At 44.1% G+C, this 20443-nt stretch overlaps 1 long non-coding RNA gene across 1 annotated transcript; it reads left to right on the forward strand.

The window, feature by feature from the left end:
* The first annotated feature begins 516 nt into the window (after window positions 1-516).
* Window positions 517-14109, forward strand: LOC133383121 (uncharacterized). Its single transcript, XR_009762181.1, has 2 exons — window positions 517-614; window positions 12897-14109. It is a non-coding gene; the product is annotated as an uncharacterized LOC133383121 (long non-coding RNA).
* The last annotated feature ends 6334 nt before the right edge of the window (window positions 14110-20443 follow it).

Consider the following 20443-nt stretch of genomic DNA (forward strand, 5'->3'; position numbering starts at 1 on the left):
CAATGAAATACTCAGTTAGGAAGCTACACATGGACTATATCTCAATTAGTATTGCATACCTAATACCTTAGACCTCTAAGCAGTTTGGAAGATAACATTTTAATGTAAGTTAACATAAGGGTTGTTTGTTAACTCTATTTTGACATTAACTTTTAAAATAAAATATAAGGATATATTTTGCTAGTTTGTGTTTCATTTATAAATTGTACTACAGGCCTACAGTTTGGAAGATAAAAACACAGTTCACTGCAAGAAATAATTTATTCTGATTCCTGAAAGTAGGCCAGGATAAAAAGAAGAATGCAAGTGTACAAAACACATTTGTATTCTGAATTTAGAATTGGTTTGGCAATGCCTGCCTACCAAATCATTTTTGGAACTGATAGGAATGCAGTCTTTGAGACATTTGCTTTTTGCATCTGTCAGGGAATGAACTAAGCTGTTTATGAAGTAATGTTTAAAATGAGCAAATATGTCTCCCATTCTGTTTCTATATATCTGTAGGAAATGCTAATGAGAAGTTCCATGCTTGATGGAAGCTTTGAAGCACCCAATGGCCTTGTGAATAGCAAGAATGTGTGAATCCCATCTCTAATAGACTGAAGTGTTTGTAGGTCAGTTTTAAAAAGCCAACTGGATAACTCCGTATGATTTCATTGCTCCGTGAAAGCTAGCTATGGCTTGCTATGAAGTATGTCCAACGTTCATGTTGCTTTTTATGAAACATTTAAAGCGTTACTTTTTTAAACCACAGGCAAATACAAGTGTGCAAAACCCATTCTGTGTATTTGCCTTTTTTTCAAAAAAGTCATTTACAAAGCCTTGGATTCAAATAGAGACTATTTAGGTGAATTGCTGGCTCCACTGTAGTTCCCATATGATTTCTGTAAGTCATGGCAGGGATCCAAAGAACAGTCATGAGCCTAAGGTTTAGGGCTAGCCTTGCGTTTTGAGCAGCAGTTCCCCATGTTGTATGGCATTTGAGGGGAATTTATATAAAGAAAATGCTGAATGCATTGGTGCAGGGGTCAGATGTTTAAAGCAAAAAAGTAAAAAAATCATTTCATAAACTTAGACTGAAGTCCAATACACACCTGGGAGTAAGTCCCATTGAACCTAATGGACCTGAGTAGACATGTATTGGATTGCAGCCTTAAGCAGCTGCTTGGATCCTGGCCTATGTCCTACTTTGAGTCTTAGTTCCCCCATTTTAACTGGAAGCAACATTTTTGTTTTCTGTGCATGGCTAGTTCCTCATGCCTGCAGAAGCTTTGGACTTGTGTTTCTCAAAGAACAGCCACCTGTTTCATTGTTAAGCACAGTCAATACTAGTCTGAATGAATATAGATAGTATGACAAAATTTTACTTTTTTGAAGAAAATATAACAGACACTAGATTCTTCCCACCCACACATCCACCCACACGGTTATTTTGGAGAGGTATCAAGATCTTTCTTGGTCTTGTCTTGCCAAGAAAAGATTGGCTTTGACAATGAGAAATCTAATCATCTGCTTTTAGATATTGTAGGCATTGATTTACTGTAGTGCTATAGATGGGCCAGGTAGCACCTAACTCTGTTTATGGCCATTTCACCATTCCTGCGCAATGCTTAGGTCTCAAGTTAATGTTGAAAACTGAATCCCAAATAAACTTTTTTCCCCAGAACACTTTATTTTGAAAAAAAGAGGATGTTGCCTTTCAGCTAGCAGAAAAAAAGGATATGAAACAGGGACTTAGAACAAATGCAAAAAATAATACTTTAAAAAATGAAGGAAGCTCATGAAAACAGCCACCTGCATAGTACAATTTCTCTGATTTAGAATTCAATGGTTTGTCAAAAAGAAAAATGCAACCAGGATTCTCTCAAAAGATGGTTGGATGGCAGTTTTGCCGTTTGATTACTCTTACAGCCAACTTCTACATTCTTATGCTACGTTGGCAAAGTCTCTTTGGACTTGCTCGGTTTTAACTTGTATCAATAAATGCAAGTTTACTTAGTGCTTGTATGCCTTTTATGATTAGAGTTACAAGCAGTTCCAGTTATTTGCTAGATGACTTGAAAGCTTTACTGTGTTCCTTAAATTAAAGTGAAAACTTTATTTTTCTTTATCAGGGCCCTGGAGAATGCATGTTTTGCATTTCCTTGTTAATGTCTTAGATTTAAAGCACAACAGATTAGTTATAGTCTGCCATGAAACTGAAAACTCTTCAGTCAACAACTGCCATAATGATGTTTTTGCATTTGTCTAGATATTGTGAGTAGTTCACCTTAAGTGACACAACTCTGGCACCCAGTCATGAATAATTAACTTGAAGTTTTATGTCTTACTTTTGCCTTTGTTATGAGATCTGGACTGTATCTATGAACATATGATAACATGTTGTGCTTGACCGAGTCAGTGCAAGGATTTCCACTTGTGCAATGGACCTCTCCCTTCTTCGCCCCTCAAATTCTCTTCTGGGATTTTCCCCAACTACCCTGCAGCAGATTTGGGGAATGAGTGAGACACTCATGGAGAGAGAAGCAGGGCAGAAAGTTCCATTGCACAAGTGAAAATCCTTGCACTGACAGAACAAGTTTGTTGTGTACCTCTAATTTAGGGGATGGATTTTGCATGCATGGCTTAAACCTAATGCAGGGGTATCCAATCTTTTTGAGCCAGTGAGCACATTTGGAATTTTGAGAAAGTGTCATGGGCATCAGTCACAAAACTGCTGCTGTGTGGAGTGTGTGGCATAACACAAAATGGCTCCCATGGAGGAATGACATAACACAATGATTGACACACCTAAAGGAGCAGAAAAAGAGGACCACAAAATGGTACGGGCATGACTCATCAATGGGGAACAAATCACCTACATCAGCTAACACTTCACTAATTCACAGAAGTTATGTGTATCTCCTTCCTGTTCAGAACAGATGGGCATGTGGTGTCCAGTCCTGGCATCCAGTGAAATGTGGGAATGTTTAAGAGAGCAAGTTCAATGTAGGAGAAGCTGAGCCAGTACAAACATGAACTGAGCAGGAACAGCAAACAGTCCCTCAGATATTTACTGGGACCATTCACAGGTGTAATAGGAGCTACTGGTGAGCTTACTGGCACCTTTGGGCACCACAGCGTCCTCTGGTCTAACTGGTTTTTTAAAATATATTTTGGGAATTATGTGTTGCTAATGTTAAAAGCAACTGATTAAATTTGGTGTTTTCTGCCTCCATTGAAACTCTTGCTTGGACTATTTGGAGTTAATGAATACTGAACATAGCACTTAGTAATGAGAAAATTGATGCACCATCTTGTTTTCATTCCATTAACTTCCCACATCAAGATGACAATTTCCATTTATAGTCTGCTTACTATCACACAAGGTACACTGAAAACCATAGCACATTATTACATACAAAATACGTGAACAATATCCATATACATAAGTGTCAGCTTCGGGGCTGGGAGCTGGGCTGTAACTAATCAGCTGGCAGTTAGCTGGGCCGTAAATCTGCCAAGGCCAGCAGATAACAGGAGCCGGTGGAGAAAGGAATGCTTCTAACAACCGTACCAGTAGCAGTGTCTGAAAGCGTCGTCAAGGTGGGGAAGCTGGGTTCAGGAAGCCAGGGGTTGAGTCTGAAAGCTCTGGAGTCTGCAAACTACGTTTCACGGGGAGGTCACACCTGACGTAGTCAGCAGTCTGCTGCAGTCACAACCTGCCTTTTAAAACCCATTTCCTAGGCAGGTGCAGGTGATTAGTCTCCCAACTTCTCAGAGCCGCTTGTTCTTAAACGGCCCGACCTTCTCCGTTGCTGTGATACTTGCTAGCATCTTCATTCTGCAGATGGGAGGGGAGCCTCCTGTTATCCCCTGCTTGAAAGGCTTCAGCCAGGACCTGGACATTTTCCATAGGAGGTATACCATCACTGCGGGTTGTAGCTCCACCTATCGTGCGAAGGCAAGAATGTTTTTGAAGTCAAGACTAGGGGCATCAGGCCTCTCCCACTCTCCAGTTCATTCTTGCCTTCGTACGAACAAGTCTGATATTCTATAGCGTAGCTTTAGCTAAGTTTCTGTGTTGTTTTTTGTTGCTGTATTTGTCTGACAGGGTGTGGAGGTATTGTTACTTGTGTGTTTACCGAGTGTTTCCCTTCCCTCTGTCTTGTATCTAACGTTTTTCATTCCTGGGGAATTCCCTTGGGGGGGGTCTCCCTCGCCGGGCCGTTGATTTCCCAGCCTTTCGCCCAATGGCCGTCAGAGAGACCATGGCTGCGTTCTCTCTATTCCCAGCGGGAGCTTGCGGCTGCAGCTCCCGGCGTTACTCCCTCCAGTACCTGGCCGTTTGAGTTGTTCCCGTCCCGGGTTCTGCTGCGGCTCCTCGCCTCACGGCAGTACCTTTTTTGGAGTATCTCCTTGAGAGCCTGCGGCTGCGGCTCTCTCTCTTTTTTGCGGCTTTTGTCTTCTTGAGCCTCACTCTAGCATTTTCATGCCGCAGCGGTCCCTGCAGACGGCAGCTGCGGCTCCTTCCCGCTCTGCTTTAGCGACTGCGGCTTTTTTGTTCTCTTTCCTAGCTGTTCCCTCTTTGTGTTCTGCGCCGCGACTTCGCTTATGGACCCCGTGGCTGCAGCACGAGCTGCTCTACCTCAGTCTGCTATTGTCCCTTCGCCATTGTCCGCCATTTTTCATTGTATTTTCCCGCGCCTGCCCCGGGCGCCATTTTGTTTGTCCTCTTTCCCTCTCATGTACTAATAAATAGAGGGCTGCCAGGGTTTATTTATTTATTTATTTTGTTAAATTTTGATACCGCCCTACTAGCATTAGCTCTCTGGCCGGTGAACAAGAAGAATACAATAAGAACTGTCAGTAAACCAAGACATGGACAGTTTGGTAGTTGGGTTTGTTGACTTTTAGGGTTTTCCCCTGTCCTTCATTCTCCCTTTGTGGCTGTATGTAGTGTGGTGGTTATGGTTTCAGACTGTTGAGGTGCTTTGCCCCCAAAATAGGCTGTCTGAACTCCACACTTCTGACTTCGTGTGTACCTCCAGTGGGGAATCTCGTGCCTCTGAAAAGGGCGTTTCCTGTTGAGAGTTCTGCTGCTGCTCCCCTAAACTGTGCCTGTTCTCTGATTGTTGTGGGGCAGTTAGGAACCTGTAAACATACAAGGGTTCTTTTACCACGCGGCCATTGCTGCTGCCCCTTGCTACTATTTGACCTCTACAGCTTCTGTGGCTGTATCTCAAGACTGTGACTGTGATCTACGCTGTCTGCACTCTGCTTCTGTGGCTGTCTCTTCAGGCTGTGGCTGTGCTCTATACTGCTGCTGTGGCTGTGTACTGAGAACATTGATATTGCGCACAAATTGAACTGTACATTCTGCCCCACCTGTGGCCGTGTGCTGAGACTGTGACAATCTGCACAAGCTGTTGAATCGTACATTCTGCCCCCTCTGTGGCCGTGTACCAAGCCTGAAGTCTATACTGTACATTCTGCCCCCTCTGTGGCCGTGTACCAAGCCTGAAGTCTATACTGTACATTCTGCTCCCTCTGTGGCCGTGTACCAAGTCTGAAATCCAGCCTACAATACTAACGCTGATACCATAGTGCATCCTGCCCCCTCTGTGGCCATGTACTTAGCCATCTGCCAGTGTATCCTACCCCCTCTGTGGTCGTACACTGTGCCCGTTCGGGTCCCTACATCTTGCCCCCGCTGTGGCCGTGTACTGCACCCAAAGTGAATATAAGATGGCAGAACAGCCAGGCATGTCTCAAACAGCCAATATGATGCCAGATCAGCCAGGCATGTCACAAACAGCCCAGCCGCAACACTCTAAGGCGACTAAGCCTAAGCATGTTAAAGCAATGGCTAAGACAAAACATCTTTCAAGCCATAGCAAACCAAAGCAGCCACGCTATGCCTCTGTGCCAACCCCCACCACTACCACAGCAACTCAGGCACACATAAGCGATATACTTCATTCCCCTGCTGCTTCCTCTGACGAGGAAGATTTTGCTGGCTTCCACACTCAGCCTTCGCCTAACCAGCCTCCCTCCGTTTTACCGTCCCAAACATCTGCTCCAATAGCCACTCAGGCACAAACATCTACCACAACTGGGCTGCTGCCGTCCCCTGATTTCCTCTTCCAACTTCAAGCCATGCTGGCATTTTTCACCCAAATGCAGTCACCACCACAAGTCCCTGCCATACCTCAATGCTCTATGGACCAACGTGCGTGTCATGAAGCACACCCTTCCTGTTCCCCAAATCCCTTTGATGTAGCCAGAGGCAGATGTATTGACGAAGCTTCGTATGGGGAGGAGTCAACCTTCACTGACCACGTTGAAGGAGATGACTGGAGCGACTATTCGGATCATGAGGAGGATACATCGTATCGCCTGTTTAATGCCTCAGATTATCAGCCCCTGGCACGCAGGGTAGTTAACACCCTTGGTCTCCAAGCTGCACCTTCAACATCTACCACTCCAGCTATCAAAGGGGCCAAGGTCCTCAAATCCCCTGCACCTATTGAGCACTACATCCCGGTGCCGGACCCCATTGCCAAACTGGCCTCTGAAGAATGGTCTCATCCATTCCAAACTCGCCGCTTCAAGAACCTGGCTGACATGCTTTACGCCCTAGCTCCGGACTTTACCACCAAGCTAGCCGTCCCTGGCATAGACGAACCGATCGCTAGCCTAGTTTCACGATCTCTTCTGCCCAGGGAAGGAGAATCCCAACTAAAGGACGCTACTGAGCGACGACTAGACTTCGCCCTCCGCAAAAATCATGAGGCCACTGCTTTCTGCATGCGTGCCTCCGCATCAGCCTCCGTCTTCTCCAGAGCAGCTATGATGGGGCTGGATGATCTTCTAGAGGACACTAACCCGGATCCTGTCTCCCTCAGAAGGTCACTGATAAAGTTGCGTAAGACAGCAGCGTTTGTGGCTGATGCCACTTTGGATGCCACTCAACTGGGGGCATGAGCCATGACGGCTCAGATAGTCGCTCGACGGACCCTCTGGCTTCGCCACTGGCAAGCTGACTCTGCGGCCAGAATGAATCTGTCTAGGGCTCCTTACTCCGAATCTCTACTCTTTGGCGAGGAAGCTCTAAAGGCAGTGCTGGTTGATCCCAAAGACGCCCACAAACCGGTTTTGGCCACTGTCAAGAACATCGACCACAGGCCTTTCAGGCGACTTCCTCCCTTCCGCACTAACCAGCCCTTTCGAGGAACGCGGCCAGGAGCACGAGGCCGCGACTTCAGATCATATGACCCCAATTCCTTCAGGGGATCCTGGAACCGGCGTTTCCAGGGCAGAGGTCAGTACCAAGGGCGCAGGGGTACCTCATCGTCCTCATATAGGGGAGGGCCTCGCCAACACAAGCAGTATTAATGCACCTCCCGTTGGTGGCAGATTACTTAATTTTGGAGACCAGTGGCTGCGCCTCACTACGATCTCCTGGATCAGGGAGCTTTTCTGTTATGGCTATGCAATAGAGTTTTGGGCGACCCCACCAGACAGATTCCATCCGTCCCCTTGTCCAAGGGCACGAGCCAGGCACAGCATCATGCAGACAGCTATACACCACCTCCTGGACATAGCGGCAATAGAGCCAGTCCCCGCAACTGAGAGGTCGGAAGGGGTGTACTCCCTCCTATTTGCTGTGCCTAAACGAGATTTGTCATGGAGGGCGGTATTGGACCTCAAGTTCGTCAACCGTTTTGTAACATATCGCAGGTTCAAAATGGAATCACTCCACTCCATTACAAAGAGTCTGCATGAAGGAGACTTCCTGGCTTCTATCGACCTTAAGGAAGCGTATCTCCATGTGCCCATTTGCATAGCCCACAGAAAGTTTCTTCGGTTTGCCTTTGGCCACCAGCACTTTCAATATAGAGCGATGCCGTTCGGCCTCTCCTCTGCTCCAAGAGTATTTACCAAAGTGCTACTCATTCTAGTGGCTTATCTCCGAATTCAAGGGGTTCATCTCTACCCATATCTGGATGATCTGTTAATACGGGCAAAGTCTGAAGAGCTGGCTCATTATTTAACGATCACCCTCAATGTCTTGCAGGCCTACGTCTGGCTTGTCAACTTCGACAAAAGCCATCTTCAACCAACCCAATGCCTACTACATCTAGGGGCGATGTTGGACACCCTGCAGGCAGTGGTATTTCTGGCTCCAGATCGCATCACTGCCATCACAAACATCGCAAGGTCCCTGATGCAACAAACATCCGCAGACGTCATGCTTCTAGCCAGGGCGCTCGGAATGTTCATCTCTACCATCCATATTGTGCCATGGGCTCGAGCCCACACTCGTCACCTTCAGTGGACTTTGTTGCCCTTTCAACAGGACATTGCCAGCTCCAACCATCGCAAAGTTCACTTGAGCCCCGCACTGCGCCTCTCCTTCCGCTACTGGACGAGGGCCCAACACCTTTCCAAGGGCATGCCGTTCAGAAAACCCCACAGAACTGTTGTAACCACAGATGCCAGCCTCATCGGCTGGGGAGCCCACTGCAACTCCCAGTACGTTCAGGGGGTTTGGTCCACCGCAGAGCAGACTCAAAGCATCAACTGGCTGGAGCTAAAGGCTGTCCACTTAGCTCTACTTCATTTTCAGTCTCTGTTCCCTTTGGACCATGTTCTCATTCGAACAGACAACACGTGTGTAAAATCACATTTGAACAGATAAGGGGGCACCAGGTCTCATCCTCTGCAGGACTTAGCCTCCCTCATCTTTGTCTGGGCAGAACAACATCTACAATCCCTGAAAGCAGAACATCTCAGAGGGATTTGGAATGTGACAGCAGACTGGCTCAGCAGACAACAGGTTTTTCTGGGAGAATGGAAACTTCATCCAGCCATTTTCCATCGTCTTCAGTGTTGGTTCGGCGCATTCTCAATCTACCTGTTTGTTTCCAGTCGCAGTTGCCAGCTTCCCAGGTACTTTGCCCGATACCTGGACACAACAGCGGAAGCAGTGGATGCGCTATCAACACCGTGGCCAGAAGGTCTTTTGTACGCCTTCCCTCCAATACCAATGTTAGCCAAAACCTTGAGGAAGGTGCGAAGCGAGAGGGCACAGCTGGTACTGATAGCACCATTTTGGCCACGCCAACCGTGGTTCTCGGACCTTCTTGCAATGTCAGTAATGGATCCTTGGACAATCCCAGTCAGGCCAGACCTTCTATCCCAGGGTCCAGTATGGCACCAGGACCCCACTTGTCTCAACTTAACAGTGTGGCGTTTGAACGGGGACATTTGAGGTCGGCTGGCCTGTCTGACGCTGTTATTGATATTATCTTGGCCTCGAGAAGACCATCTACCACTCAGATTTATCAACATACCTGGGTGGTTTTCTCCAAGTGGTGCCAGTCAAACCACCACGATCCATCCCAGGCCACCATGCAACAGGTGCTACAATATCTCCATAACGGCTTCATGATGGGACTTAGACCCAACACCTTACGTCGACATGCCTCGACTTTGTCGTCTATTCTATCAGTTTCTTCTTCTGGTGTGACTATTTCCTCACATCCGTTCATCAAACGCTTTTTGAGGGGAGTCGCCCTACGATCTCTGGCTGCTGTCCATCGGTTTCCCTCATGGAGTTTGCCGAAGGTTCTGCAGGCTTTGCAACACCCTCCGTTTGAACCCATCAGGACTGTGCCTCTACGTATGCTGTCCTTCAAGGTCTTGTTCCTGATCGCAGTCACATCTGCCAGACGAGTTTCGGAGTTGGGCGCATTGTCTTCTGCTCGCCACCTCTGCGTCTTCCATAAGGACTCTGTTGTACTGAAGACTGATCCTTCCTTTCGTCCCAAGGTTGATTCAGTTTTCCATTGCAACCAGGACATTGTTTTGCCTTCCTTTTGCCCGAATCCTACCCATCCTCTCGAGAAGGCTTGGTATTCGTTGGATGTCCGGAGGGCTCTCAAGACCTACCTGTCTAGGACCCAGGATATACGACGAACTGAGTCTCTGTTTGTATCCTTTAACCCACGTTCTATAGGGCATAAAGTAGCTAATTCCACCTTATCCCGTTGGTTGCGGGCTTGTATTGCCTTAGCTTACAAATCCCTTAAGCTTCCAGTGCCAGCTAGCATAACAGCTCATTCAACTAGGTCAGTGGCTACTACGGCTGCTTTTGCTACCAACGCTCCTGTTGCTGATATTTGCAGGGCTGCAGTCTGGTCTACCCCACACTCGTTTATAAGGCATTATAAAATTGATCGCTATGCCTCTGCTGATGCCTCTTTTGGCAGACGAGTGTTGCAACAGGTTCTTAACGAGGATTAGCATGTGGGTGGTCCCGCCCTGTATGGGCTGCTTTGGTACATCCCGCAGTGATGGTATACCTCCTATGGAAAATGTACCATTGGTCTCACCTGAAAGGTGATTTTCATAGGAGGTATCCCATCACGACCCTCCCAGTTGGAGGATGACTAGATATTTTCTCATGTGTTATATATTCCTGTTACGCTATTATATTTAAATTTTAGAGTGAAGTCAAGACTGCTAGTTCTGTTATTTCGCTATGTTGGAGTCACGTCATTATGAATGTTACTATTGTGTTATTTTCCTGCTGGCAGGCCTGTTGGCCTTGTTATTGTATTTTTAGATATTTCTCTTTAGACTCGCTGCGAATGAACTGGAGAGTGGGAGGGGCCTGACGCCCCTAGTCTTGACTTCAAAAACATTCTTGCCTTTGCAAGGATAGGTGGAGCTACAACTCACAGTGATGGGATACCTCCTATGAAAATCACCTTTCAGGTGAACCAATGGTACATTCTCCAACTGGGGAAGAGTTGGAGTTGTGTCCTCAGGGATTCCGCTTGTTCCTTTTTCTGGGTCAGGCGTCACTGCCTCTTCCTCGGAGGAGTCCTCCGAAAGGGGCCATGACCCATAAGCACAATATACAAGTCAAAGTGTTGCAAGGCAGTATAATATTCACTAATAGGCAAAAAACCTTGCAGCTTAAGAACGTACCTATAGCCTACAGATATTTCTATCAAGATTCTATGGGTGGGCAGTGGGGAAGCCCCTTTCCTTTCCAAAAGAAAAACACTGAACAGTATTCTTTTTCAGGGTTTTCCCCACTTTTTTATTCTACGGCAGGCACAAGAGGCCTTCCACCCAAATTTAAACCAAACCTGTCCCTGGCCACATCCACACCAGACTTTTATTTCACTTTAGACAGTCATGGCTTCTCCCAAAGAATCCTGGGAAGTGTACTTAGTGAAGGGTGCTGAGAGTTACTAGGAGATGCCCTGTTCCACTCACAGGGCTTCAATCAGAGCAGCTGTTAAACCACTCTGGCCACTGGAGCTCTGTCGGGAATAGGAGTCTCCTCTCAGCCCCCTTCACAAACTACACTTCCTAGGATTCTTTTGGGGAAGCCATGCCTGTCTGAAGTGAAATAAAGGTCTGGTGTGGTGTGGCCCCCTGATTATGCAAGCCCAGCAGCGGTGAGTCTGACTTTTAGAACACTGACAGTTGGTTCTTACTGAGCATGCCCGATGTTGTAATAGACTTCAATGCTAAGGTTCTTAAATTAATTAAAAATCAGCCAGGCATTTTTTTAACTGTTAAACTACAGAAGATAAAGGTCAGAGTATGGGGCAAGATCAGTAATAGGATTACAGGTACTTTGTGAACATGACTGATTTTTAATGAATTTCAACCAATTATGAGAACTCAGAAAAAAAGTCCAGGAGGGGTCTGGTTTCTCTCTCTCTTTACACTTTGAACTTTCGATTCTCTCTGACTGCTTTGTGTATTGAAAATTGAGAGGGTTGTTAAGCAAGCGTTTCTGAGTTCAGGACTATAAATTTTGTATGGTTTTGTTTTGAAATGAGCTTATGGAAAGCATCAGAATGGTATGGGGGTATTTTCAATTTAACATTGCGGAATGAGGAAAATCCATGCTGACTATAGTATACAGCCACTCTTGTGGCTGTTTAGTAAAATGACAACCAACATAACACACTCATACAACCACTCATCATCCATTCCATATTACTACTGCCATCATTCACTTACCTCAAACATATCAATCAACCATTCATACAACAATTACCTGTACACAATGTTACAACAACCCGCGTGGAAAAAATCACCCCCAAGTGTGCACATGTAAGATGCTCTTTCCATCTCTGAAACACTAAAGGGCTCATGCCCCAAAGTTATGATGTAAATCTCTCTCCCCCCACCCACATTCATTTCATTTACTTCTCCCCCCCAAAAAAATATTCCCTTGCCTTCCAACTTGCTTGCTTTTATCCACTGCAGTTTTTCCCTCTCCCCAATAAAACAAGATAAAGGAGCAATTGGGGGTGTACAGAGGTTGAAATTACTTAGTTTATAGCGGAAGGTATTTGCAGAAGCCCAATGTCTATAAAAAACCATGAAAAAATAAAAATGATTTAAAAAAAAAAAAGATTAATTTTGTCGCAGTAAGGTGGGGGGGAGTGTGCAAGCCACACACACAAAAAAACTCTTGACAGGCCTTATATGGGCTGTAAGCTACTCATAGGTAGCCAGCCTTGTTTAAGTATAATCCTGTGTAACGAGGGCATGATCCAACTGAGTTCACACTTTTAGTTCCATTTATTTCAATAAGAAAATTAAGTATGTGCTTAAACATCTCCCCTTGAAATCAGTGGTTAACTTTGGTTAGGTCTCACCTAGTATGCCAAGTATTTCAGAAACCTAGGTGGTGTAAGATTGTTTTGAACTGAACATGATCAGTTACTAGCATTTGTTATGTCAGAAGTTGAACATTGAAAGTTGTGCTTGACTCTGAATTGCAATGAGAAATCTTCAAAGTGATTGGATAATTAACTGAATGTGTTTGTTGACGACTGGCTGCTCAATAATATGTGCAAATATTTATCTTTTTAAAGAAATGGTAATGGATACCAAAGAAAAAATCTGTGATGACCTTTGCCCATTTTCCAATGTGGAAGTCAAGGATCAACCCATGGTTTCTACCGGGAAGACTTTGAAGTCTTGGATTTTCCTCAAGATTCTAGACCTGGGATCACTCTCAGGATGCTGAGCTTGTGACTTCTGTTCCTCCTTCTGTTTACCTTGTTCCTTATGGACCTCACTTTCCCACTTCTCCAGATGTCTCATTGAAGGTGATGTGGGTGGCAGGGAGGTAACAATTCATACCAGGAAGAATATAGGGTGGACCTGGTTTACTGGCAAACTACTGTGATGCTTAGCTACCCCATGTTTAGAAGCCTCTGAAGTCTCTTTCTCCATTTCTAATGAGTACTAAAGGTAGTGATATTAGGAAGATGCCAATCCAAGCCAATGGGAAGTCAGTAGTTGCTTTTTTATTTTATTTTAAAATATTTTAAAGCAAATTATAAAACATAAAAACAAACTATTTCAATCATTACAAAACAATTTACAAAAAATTTCCCTCCCCATTCCCTCTTTGTTTTGCTTGTAGTTTCATTTAAGAGCAGTTCATTGATGAGTTTTCTTTAAATGCTTTTCTTTGCTAATTGAGGTACATGGTTGTGACTCTTGCCACCCCTCCCAAGTTAGTAGTCTTCTTGAACCTGCAATCCAGAGCAAAGTGTTTTTGAGAACACAAAGATGTGACTAACTGGTGGTTGATTACCTGTACCAGCTTCTGTGATCCTCTCCTTGCCAATCCAGCCTGGGGGCAAAGGACAGGAATGAAAGGGGATACAAATGATGCCTTGATGTTTGCTTCACTTAGTCAAGCTATAAATGCATCAATAGCTTTGCCCTGTGTGTTTGTAATATACAAAGACAGCAAGCATGTCTTCATATATTCCGTTAATTAAAGTTGTTCCATTATGCCCTTTTCCTAGTTAAGGTCTGGTATGGTAACTCAGCCTTACATGGTGCTTCTGTTGCCCTGCAACAAGGGAACAGCAAAATACAGACAAGTTTGTGAGTCATTTTAAAGTTCCAAATTATCAAATAGAGGTCTGATCAGTTCCATGACTTGCCGCAGACAATGTTTTATTCAGAAAAGGAAGTGAATTTAGGCGTAACTTTAAATAACGCATATCGGAGGTAACCTCTCAAATTATATAGAATTTGACATAATTAAACAGTTATTTCATACTACAATTTACTGCATTGCCTTTTATGTCTATATCTTTGATGCTCATTATGGATTTGAATGGTTTATTTCAATGAAAGTTGGCTCACATTTTCAACATGTAGATTGCAATTACCTTTTTCCAGAAGCCATGCAAAATGTTCTTGGTTCTCAGTTTGATTACTCTTGGAGAAATATACATGGCACTTAATCCAGGCACTGGCTTACTGCAGAGAACAACTGACCATATCTATCAAGATTCCCGTATCAAGAAAAGGGTTTTTTTAACACTACCAGTTTATGCTACCAAAAGCAGGAATAAATAAGACAAAAAGTTATAGTAAACTGCGCTGCCACAATATGTAATCTTCAAAGAAAGAAAACAGCTTAAGTTTCTTCAGACCATCCATAAAAAATAAATAAGCTTTTAGTTATTCTATTGCATTACTACTACTTTATACAAAAAGGGGTAAAATTATTACCATTTTTAAAGAAAGAATACATATTTGCACATTTTTTTAAAGCTGAAATCTCTTGTGAGATGTTAAAAATGCACACATGTGATAAATAAAAGTACTCAGGATAGGAAAAGTTCCTCCAGGCCAATTATTAAAACCAAAGTATCCCTCTACAACTGCAGGTTCCACTGCATTACTCTTTTAGCCTTTTGAGTAATTCTTTAAAAGAGGGCATGTCACTGAGACAATGACTGTGGTTTTAGGTCAGGAGTAAGTAATCTTTTTCAGTGCAAGGGCCACATTCCATTCAGGGCAATCTTCTGAGGGCCACATGCCAGTGGTGGGTGGAGCTGGTAGCAAAAGTGGGTAGGTCAATTAATGTAAACAGGCCTGGCACCAGCAGACAACCAGGTCAGGCACTGGCCTTAGGGCCCAGGAGTTCACAGAGGGCCCTCACCACTGCTAGGCCTGGTCACCTCCTCCTGCCACCTGTCTTTGTTGCTGCAGGGGCCTACTGCTACCATCTCCTACTCAATGCTTGCGTATCTCTTCAGTGGCTGAAGGCTCTGGGTGCTCCATGAGGAGCACTTCCACAACCATCACCACGAGAAACACATTGGGCTTCCATGGGATGGATGTGATGCTGAGGAGGAGGAAGTGATAGCAGTGCCAGCGAGCCGCCGCCACCACCACAAAGACAGGCAGTGAGAGGTGACCAGGTCTGGCACTGGTGGTGGTGGTGAGTGGCCCGCTGTGCCCAAGGGCCCCCAGAAACCTGGAACCGGCCCTGAATGTACATTTTACCTTGGTACAGTAGGCTAATATCTTCACCCACACACCCCTCTGTATTCTCCTTCTAGACAAACAAGAAACATTAGATTTCAAGGAAGCGTTCTAGCCAGGCAAAAGCACCTGAGGTACAAAGCAGGGCTGATGAGAGGTGTGGCCTAGGGAGAGTTCCAAGGGCCAGATAGAAAAGCTTGGAGGGCCACATTCAGTCTCAGGCCTAAGGTTCCCAAACCCTGCTTTAGTTTATAACCTCTACTTACAAATAGATGAGTAAAATATGTCTCCTATTGCTCTTGTCAGTGCTTTCTTCAGAATCTACTGATTCTGGAACTTTTTTTGATGTGACAGTGACTACCAGTATCTTTCACCATTATCATGTAGTAAGGGTCTGTAACCTTTTGGGATTCAGATGTGGCAACAGTTGTTTGTTGATAACCTATTTAATTTATTTGCTATATATTCTATCTTTTTATTTATTATTTAGATCCTTTAGCTGTCCACCACAAGGTCCCAAGGCGGGTTACAGTAATAAAATATACCATTCTAAAATAAGTAAAATAAGTTACAATTGTAAAAGAAATCTAAAAACAGTTACATATGTAAAACTATTAAAAACAATTCCAGATACAAAAACAATGCACTCATTTAAAAGCAATTCCACATTTGAAAAAAAAAACAGTTAAAAATAGTTCCAGTACAGAGGGAGACTGGGATAAAGATATCCACTTAAAAGCCTTGTAGAAAGAGGAAGATCTTCAGTAGGCGCCAAAAAGGCAACAGAGGCAGTGTCTAATATGTAACGGGAGGGGATTCCAAATGTTAGGTGCCACAACACTAAAGACCTGATTCCTATATCATATGGAATGGACTTCTTCATAAGATGGGATTTGCTGGGAGCCCTCTCTTGCAGAGCACAGTGAGCCAATTTTCAGATGCCCTTGTCTCAAGCTGTAAAGGGCTTTTTACAACAGTACCAGCATCTTGAATTTAGTCCAGTAGCTAATGGGCAGCCAGTGCCAAAACCTCATTTCTAGATCTCCCAATGAAGATGATTCATGAGCAACAGTGCAAGACCCTCACCTACATCTCACCTATATATCACAGGTGGCACTGGATCCATGTGATTTTCAGGTATTGTCAACTTATATAGCTAAGAACATTATTTCTCCCTTATTTTCCACTGATCTCACTCCCTCCTGTGTGGAAGAAGGTCTGGTGGGGGGGAGGTGCCCTCATGATGTGAGGGGGCCAGCGTCAGGCGAGTGAGGCAGTGGTGGCTGTGCAGCAACACCTCTGGAGCCACTGGGTGGTTTGGCATGGTGGGTGCTTGGAATTAGGTGCCTAATAAAGCCAGGAATGTTTATAACTTTCTCCATATTGTTTGCAAAACAAAGTGCAGTGTCTGTTACATTGCTTATCTACACTATAGAACCAGCTAGTTGCCCAAGACCATTGATAACAGAGTGGTTTATGTTATGATAGCATGTAGTGCATGTGTTGGTGTGAGGTATGGATGAATTTCTCTTTCTAGGGCTTATGGAAAGGGCTTCATGGTGCTGAAGAGACAATGACTGGGGGATGTCTGGAATACATCAAACATAAATGGAAATGGACTGCCTTCAAGTCGATCCTGACTTATGGCTACCCTATGAATAGGGTTTTTATGGTAAGCGGTATTCAGAGGGGTTTTTCCATTGCCTCCCTCTGAGGCTAGTCCTCCGCAGCTGGCTAGGGCCTGCTCAGCCAAATATTATAATTCCAATGTAAGTCTGAGTATTCTAAAAGAGATTGCATGACCAGCACCCTTGATAGGCACCAAGCTGTTAACAAGAAGAGATGTAGTCCTGAGAACACAGATGTGCCAAGAGACTGACATCACTACAAGTGCCAATTTGATTGATGGATGATATTCAGGGCTCAGTGAAGTTATCAAAAGAACATAACAACATTATCTGACTATAGACACCTCAGCTTCACCAGAAGATCTGAGAAGTTTTCTACCAGAAAAAAAGTTTTTCTCCCTCTCTGATAATACCAAAACCAGGCGTCATCCATTGAAGCCAAGTGATGGGAGATTCAGGACAGACAAAAAGAAGCAATTCTTCACATGGCACACAATTAAACTGTGGAATTTACTGCCATAAGATGTAGTGATGGCCACCAATTTGGACAGCTTGAAAAGGGGATTAGTCATATTATCAATGGCTACTAGTCATGATTGCTACAGGTGGGCCCCGCTTATACGACAGGTTCCGTTCCGGACCCCCACTGTAAAGCGGAAATTGCTGTAAAGCGGAACCCCATTGAATATAATGGTGCTGTCATGCGAAAATGACGCCAAGATGTCGCAAAATGTCGCAAAACTGCAAAATCGGCTTTAAAAAAGTGAAATCAAAGCCGCCGCATTAGCGGAACGCCGGGAAGCGAAGCTCCGGGAAGCGGGGCCCTACTGTATATGATTGTCTCAAGTAACAGTGGCAGTATTCCTCTGAATACCAGTCACTGGGAAACAACACCATTAGAGTGCTATTGCCCTCATGTTCTGCTTGGGGACTTCCCAGAAGCATCTGGTTAGCTGCTGTGTAAAACAGGATGCTGAACTAGATGGACCTTTAGTCTAATCCAGTGGGGCTCTTGTCCTTGTTTTCTTAAACACTATTCCTTGGAGACTTTTGCCAACAGAATTTATAGAAACAAACTCTGAATCTACTCTCCAACGTAGACTTTTGAGTGTGTGTTTTGAAGAGTTGCTGCTAAGCATATGCCAAGAGGCAGACACACAGGACAGGTGTGTGTATGGTTATACATGCACATACATGCATGTGTATGGTTAGCTAAGTAGCAGCCAACTTAAGTACACAGGAACACTGATCATGAGTGAAGATGAGTCATCAGTTATTGTGGCTTAAACGGACTCCCTGGAGGTTATAGACAACAGAGTGACAGAAAGATATAGACCTAGACTTCAAGCCTTTTTCTTTCTACTGTCAGGCTGAGGTTCACCCTATGCCAAGGCTGCTCAGCCACTGAACACTAAAAATGATAGGCAAACTACATTACAGCCGAGTGCTGGTGGCTTCTTCGCCTTTGCAAAGCATCTGTGGGCAGCTGACAGCTAACACCGGGCCTGTGGCAAGATACATAATTGGAGGCCCCTCCGTAAATCTTTGTACAAACCAAATTTTACTACTTTCTTTAAACAGGTTTTTAAGTGACGGGTTAAACAGGGTGAGAGCGACTGAAAATAAATGAAAAACATCAGGATAGTTAATATGTGTATTAAAAATGAAATTGTTCCCAAATCCAAGTGAGTACTACTGCATTACTAAACTACTTAATTAGTAGTGTTAATACATTTGAATTACTGTTTATGACCGATCCATCAGTCTGTTAGTCTATAACACATTTATCATAATCCAGTCCCTGTAATGAAGAGCAGTAAAAAAAAAAAGTTCTGATTTGTCTAACCAAGAAAACCACCTAGTACACGTACAAGAGACCCAGGAAAACTTGGTAGACATCACCATAGTCTGGAAAAGATTTTCTAGATGCCATCTTTCAAAATGGCTGCTGCCAAATTTTAACCACTTATTTCAGCTCTTAGAACGCCACCATTCTGATGTCTTTATGGTGTTATTTTATTCAGGGCTTATATCCAAAGACATAGCTTTATGCCTGGCATGATACCTTTCTGGAAGAGAACTTTGCTGGCCATGATGAGAGGTACTCGAACTATGTATCTTTTCCATATGTGCAGGTCAGGCACTCATTGTGCCAATTTCTTCACCTGCTGCTGTCAATAGCTTATGGGCTGTGTAAGTGAACTGTGTCCATCCCCTGACCCGCTGCACATATGCAAATAGTGAAGATTGCAGTCACTAGCCCCATGTCCATCATGGACATGCTGGAGATTTCAGCAGAGCTTCTGTCATGTTAGTTAGAAAGGCCCTCACATGCTTACAGCTCTTCCATGTAATTGGCAACCCTGGACTGATAAAGCTTCCTGACTGCGACAAAGATCCCTGTGAACATACTGTTGTACATACATTAAAGCCCTTTCTCACTACTTGCTGCCAGAGGGGGGAGGCCAGTGAGTGAGTGAGTGTGTGTGTGTGTGCTAACTTGTTCACTGAATGGGTAGTGGGAGTGGGCTAGCTGCTGGCTGGCTGCACAGTCTTGTAATTTGTCTCTGAACATTCCATTGTTACTGATGAAAGCTGGTCATCAGCAAAAACAATATTTCTTTGTAACTATATAAAAATGATGGGGAAAAACATTCTTACACATTCTTAAAGTGAGCTATATCTTCAGATTCAACCCTATCACAATTCCTATGCAGGCTAAACCTGGAAGTGGATAATCGGTGTGTGAGAGAGGGAGAGAGAGAGATGATACTCGCCAGTATGGAGTACCGGCACCTCTTTTTTTGTTGTTGCCCATAATAGCTATTCTGTTCTGGCATCTATAGCTCTTTTATCAAGATATGAATACCAGCACCTCATTTTTTTTTTAACAAAAAGCATTGTAGATAATTATGTATGCAAGAGAAGAAACTATTTAGCATAAACCAATTTATGTTCATATTAAAAGTAAATTTTCATTGGTTTAAAGTTTAAATATGAACTCAATAGGAGACCTGTATTTTCTACAGCTACCCAGTTGAGAAAACCTGGACTTGAAAGCACGTGCATCTTACAATACACAAATGTTTCAGGAACAGAAGGCTGTGACTGGCAAGGGCCTCTTGAGCTTACTTTTTAGTTTTTCAGTGAATTCTTTATGTGTAATCTAAGATGAAATGCATGTCTATATACCAATAGCCATCTCAATTCTCTGAGTTGGGGTCATTATGGAACCCAATTGGTAGCATCCACACAAGAGAGGGGAGGTATCAACAGCCTTGTGGGAACTCAGAGGCTTGCAGACAAAAAAATCTTTAGGGGAAAAATGCACAATTAATTGAGGACTGAGCATGCTCAGTGGACACAGAATGCTGGCTGACTGTTGGAATGGGGAAAGAGAAAACTAAGGTAAGAGGGAATGGAATGGAGTATCCTGTGGAACAGCACTTCACACCACAACATTTTGTAGCAGGTTCAACTTGTATATTTATATT

This window comes from Rhineura floridana, chromosome 4 (assembly GCF_030035675.1).
Source record: "Rhineura floridana isolate rRhiFlo1 chromosome 4, rRhiFlo1.hap2, whole genome shotgun sequence".
Lineage (NCBI taxonomy): Eukaryota > Metazoa > Chordata > Lepidosauria > Squamata > Rhineuridae > Rhineura > Rhineura floridana.